Here is a 6,000-nt window from a genome sequence, read left to right on the forward strand (position 1 = left end):
TTACTAGATGTATGATGTTGCATAGTAGGATAAGGTCTTTTTCCAATTTTTTTTTCTTTCTAAAACAAAAAACTGTCTTTGCGTATGTCCTGCCAGATTTAAGCTCAAAATAAATAAAAAGTAGGTACAATATGATGATGGTGATGATAATGAATAAACAATCGAAATGCTAGTTTTATTTGAAATTAATAAATAGAACAAGTCATCATTTTTTCAACTCTGTAGCACAGCTGGTTACATTGAATATTTTTCTCTATTATGCTGTTAATTATATAGCAATGTATCGAAGGAGAAATAGATAAGAACTTCCTTTTCATGTTGGTTTATAAAAAACATCTTTTTACACATAAATGATTGAATGTTGTTCAGAATGACCACAAAATTATTGCTTAGGAGAAAACACAATTCTTTAAAAAGAGAGAGAGAGAATCTATTTATAATAATGAGAATCAAGTGTCATTTGTTTCTTCTAAACGTCAATGAAAAAAATTGAAGGTGGCAAAATAAGTCATATTTATTCAGTCTGGGCTATATTAACAGTAGAGATTTTAGTGGTCAACATATTTGTGAATCCTTAGATTGCTATAGTTTTACATTTAATAATTTTACAGTGTGTAAATTTCATTTATAATAGTCTGAGAATAAAACTTAGACTCAGTCATTTGTTAATATGTTTATTAAATTCTCTTAGTTTCAAGCAGGTCAGAAGCAGCTGTATAGAGTATCTTATTCTAGGCTAGGCATCAGGATATCTCAAATCCCTGCCTAAGCATTAATTCAAGAAAGGATTAGTGTTTCTGTATTTTTTCCCCATTTGAAGCTCTCTGTGCATTTGGTTTGTGTACATGTTTTTGTAGTGTAAGATATGAAATTTTATATTTTTTCAGAAAATAAAAAACCCTTTGAATACAGTTAAATCCGATTGTCATGCTTGACCCTCCCCCCAAAGATTCTAAACTCACAGCCTTTGTATAATGATTTCAGTTAGTTCTAATAAAAATGTTTGAATTTCCTACGCTAAATATTTAAAATGCAATCAGCATTCATTTTCTTCAAAGACATATTCATGAATCTTTGCATTCAAGTATTTTTGCAACTAGAGTTTGACATAAGACTGTAGGACATGAGCATAATTGTGTGAAACCTAATTAGAAGTTGATTTGTGACAGTGTAATACAACATTACTTGAAAAAAAAAAAACCAACCCAGAAAACTGTGTGTACCATCTGCAAAAAGAGACTCTGCTGTCTAGCATTAGTTGGTCATCTTCTCACTGCCAAGCATCTGCTTATGGCATAGGGTGTCAGTAAGTACAAATGCTCCCTCTTTTTCTGTATATATTATATCATACTAGTCTTCTTTTGTAAAAAGCATACCAAGCAATCTGCTGTATTCAAGGTAATTAATCATATTTATAAATTTTTACATTTACATTCATGAAAAGTAACATCCTCATGCTTATGGAAATAATCCTTAACTCCTTTGCCTATATGTAGAATCAGTAGTAGAAGGTATATATATCATTTCTTATTTTAGTAAATAGCCTCATATAAAGACTCTGAGTACTTTGTTACCAAATAGACTATTCTTGCCTCTGCTTTGCTGCAAATGTAAAAATCTTATGATAAAAAGGATTTTTCTCCCAATCCTATAGACATTCTTAATCCGGTAGGAAGGATGGTGTGGTGGTGGATGTAAATGTTTAATAAGAAAGCACTATTTTGTATTAGAATTTTCCACACATACCCTTAAGATAATTTTATTGTCTCCACTTTACTGATGAGGAAACCATGACCCAAAGCTGTTAAGAAATTATCCAAGTCCTGACTGCTCCTCAAAGGCAGGGTGAAAACCACATTTAGTTGAAAACAAACCAAAATGTTGACCATGCTATCTAGATAATGGAATCATTTAGGCCAATCTCCTGATTTAATAGGTGCAAGAACTGAAGTTTAGCAAGAAAGAAATTATCTGAACATTTCCACAAAGAAAAGTGTAAACTTTGGGTGGGAACCAGGATTTGACTGATTACATTTCTAACATACTGGATTTTTAGAGTAAACCAAACCTTAGGAGTCAAAAATAGTTTTCCTTATTTGTAATTCTTCTCATGAGTAGGAGCACAATTTAATTCAGTGTATCTTTCTAGTATAGGCATAGTTTTCTCAACTACAAGCATGGAAAATTGCAATACCTATTTATTATTTATTTCCAGGTATAATATCTGAACTTTGCTTGTGGAACTTCAAAATCTACAAGTGATTCATTACCAAATTGTTACCAAAAATAAAAAAATATTGCTATTTATTAAAATTCAAAGTAGCCATTTAAATCAAGTAGAGTTTTATATAAAATATTAAATGTAATTTTATTTGAATTAGCAAGCTAAATAATTACAAATTGGAGTAAAACTGGCAGAAATATTGAACTATAGATAATTTTTTCATAGCAAGTTTTTATTTTTTTTTATTTTTTTATTTTTTAAAGATTTTATTTATTTATTTGACAGAGATAGAGACAGCCAGCGAGGGAGGGAACACAAGCAGGGAGAGTGGGAGAGGAAGAAGCAGGCTTCCAGTGGAGGAGCCTGATGTGGGGCTCGATCCCATAACGCTGGGATCACGCCCTGAGCCGAAGGCAGACGCTTAACGACTGCGCCACCCAGGCGCCCCAACACAGCAAGTTTTTAATTCTTAAATCATCCCTGTAATTTTTAAAGTTTATAATGAAAAATATTAATATATTGAGGTTATTAATTTAAATGGGAAGTTTCTTAGTGATCCTAAGTTTTCAGAAATTAAAAATTTGTATCCAATCTCCACAAAAGTCCTTCAAGTGAGTTATTTATTCTGTTTTTCTTTTGAACAAAGGTAGAAATTAAGGCTATGCAAGGCTAAGTGACTTTCTTCAGATCACATACTTCATTACTACATCCCTTCTCTCTTTTAAAGTTAATCCTCTGCCTCTGAGTTCCAGATGATGCTCTCCTATCTGCTTTGAAATCTGTTCCATCAATTGCACCTGGTCTTGAATGTCTTCATCTATCAGTCTCCGTGATTCCCTTCACCTAGCTTCTATGTGTATGTGAGGGAGTCTATAGAATGTGGTTGTCTGGAGCCAGCATGTCAAAGCCTGCTCTGTGACTCGTTAGTTGTTTGAACTCAGGCAAGCTATTTAACCTCCCTGTTCTCAAGTACCTCATTTATTAAATGAGAAAATGTTTTGGCTATTATGAGAACCTAAGAATACATATAGACAGTGAAAATAGTGCTGACTACATAATGATTGTTTGGTAAATGTTATTTATCTTTATATATCTTCTTCACTGAAATCTTTCTCCTCACCGGAATCTTTGTTCTTACTCTATAAATGTCATCAAAACTTTCAAACACATATAAAATTTGATAAAATTTTAATAAATTCCCTTGTACTTATAAGCCAGCTTCAACAATTATCAACTTAATGCCAATTTTGTTTTGTACATAACTTCAGTGACTCTCTCCTCTCCCAGATTAAAAAAAGCCCATTTTTATCATTTCATAAATAAATATTTTAGTGTATATCTTCAAAATAGAGGGATTATTTTTAATATAAGCATACTATTAAACGATCTAAAAATTCACAATCTTTCAAAATATTTTCAAATATCCAATTGGTATTCCCGTTTTATCATACTTTTATTTTTTTATAGTTTCCTTGAATCAATATCCAAATGTTCCCTTTATTCCCTGCAAATTGGCAATTAGACTCACAGATTCAGGTGAGTCAGATTCAGGTTTCATTTTTTTTGCCTCAGGGCACACTCAAAGTAAGCTATCTTCCTGTGATGTTGACAGTAATTGAGGAACATTGACAAATTATTATTCATTAATAATTTTGAAATGATGGTTTTCATCATTCTTTTTTTATTTAATTGCCACACTACTTTTATAAAGACTAACTTCCATTTACCAACTATTTAGTTACTCGGAGATAGAGTTTATGTAGACAAAGCAGAGAACTTGATTGGTGCTATTTTTTTTTTCTGTCTTTATTGAAACGTGGTCTCAGGCTCAAATATCCTTTCTGTAACTTATGTCAGCTCTACTAATGTCCAAACAGCATTAAGAAAGTCCCCCTTATATATTTCCCCTTTCTTGGTATCTAAGAACTCAATCTTTTCTGCTTTGCCTATATTTCTGGCCATTTATTCTCAGTTAATTCCACTAACTTTTATTATTCTGCCATTCTTTTAAATGCTGAAATTCCAGGATTGTGATTTTAGTACTCTTCCCATTCCATACTATATGCTTGTCCTTAAAAATTGTATCAACTCACAAGTCTGTAATTTTAACATATTTGAGAATGGATTTTCATACTGAATCTCCAGTGCTGATATTTCTCCAAAGATATAGCTCCATGTATATAAGTTTATACTGAAGATCTCTAGTTGACCTTTAAAATAAGCATATCTCAACTAACCTACCTTCAACACAACTTATACCTTCTCCTATAGTCCCACTAGAAGATACTACTTTATATACAGTTAACAAAGATAGATATCCAAAATTTATATTTTAAATTCCCTTTGCCCTCAGCATCTTGTGTGAAATTTGTCATAAGATTTTATTAGTTTCACATTAAATATGTTTCTCATACATATTACTAGCAGATGTAGAAAAATAAGCAAAAGTCAAAGGTAGCCCTAAGTAGGAAACATAGCCTAGAAAAATTAATATATCACCCTAAACCAAAGGGACGCTCTTGCTCGGTATTTTACTTTATGCATTTTTATGATGGGAATTAAATGGGAATCTTACACTATTGAGCAATCAATTATAAACAGTAAACAGCAATTTTATCCAAAATTTTTCCACTATTATAATTTTGGATCATGAAATTAGAGAAAAAAATTGGAAAGCATCAGACCGACTTTCCCTTTGTCCAAATAAATATACCCTATAGAGAAGGTGCTCTGAACCATGTCAACAAATAAATTGACTTGGATTATGCTGAAAAAAAATTTTTAGAGATAATAAAAATTTAGTCACAGTCATTTGAAAGGATAATCCTTGAAGGGTTTCCACTCTGATAGAAGGATAAAGTAAAATGATTTACTGCATGTTTCCTGGGGTGGTAACAGCCCTAACCATATGAGCTATGGAAGTCAGACCAAACAACAAATGTTTTTCAATCAATCCTTTTTTTTTCTACAGATATGTAAAATGCAATTAGAATGAATATTAATATCAAATAAAATATTTCAGAATGTGCAATCTAAGTGTGTTTTCAGGTGAAGTATATTGTAGACTTCTCAGTCCTTTGCTTTGCTCATACTGAAGAAAGCACCAGGAGTTATGATCTAATTTTTGTGTAAAGCCCAAGTCTTTCTCAGGATTTCCTGAAAGTTCCCCATGTTTAATCATGAGCTGTTCCTTTATGTCCTTCAAAACACATGGTCATAATACAGAAAAAAGCTCCCAAAAAATAAATGCTCCTTTATGCTTTATAATAAAAGTGGCATTGCTTATCTATCCTCTATTGGAGCTTCACAAAACATTCTAGAAAAACATTCACCTAAGTTTAATTTAATGATTCTCCAAATGTTTGATCATGAGACCCTTTTGGCTTATAGTAGTTATTACTACTACCACATGGTAATTTTAAGAGTAGATTGTCATCCATGTGAACACTTCTCAAGTTAACCACAAGAATGTTATATTTTTTCAACCAATGCTACTCTGGGGAAGCACTGATGAGAAGATATCCACTCTGAGTTGTATGTGTATCAGTGCGACGTATCTGTATAGTGTTTCATCCATACTCATGCCTGCTTTTCCTGGAGATCAATGTCATGGTAAAATTACGATGCAGTTGGGGAATGGCATAGGCTCTAAAACATATAAAGCTAATTAGTCAACTATACTTACTTTGAAATATGTACTGTATTTCATTAATTTCTGATACTTAGGATGTGGTCTTGAAATAAGAGATTACTGAATAAAATATTAAAACAAAAAT

The sequence above is a fragment of the Ailuropoda melanoleuca genome, chromosome 11 (assembly GCF_002007445.2).
Source record: "Ailuropoda melanoleuca isolate Jingjing chromosome 11, ASM200744v2, whole genome shotgun sequence".
Taxonomy (NCBI): Eukaryota; Metazoa; Chordata; class Mammalia; order Carnivora; family Ursidae; genus Ailuropoda; species Ailuropoda melanoleuca.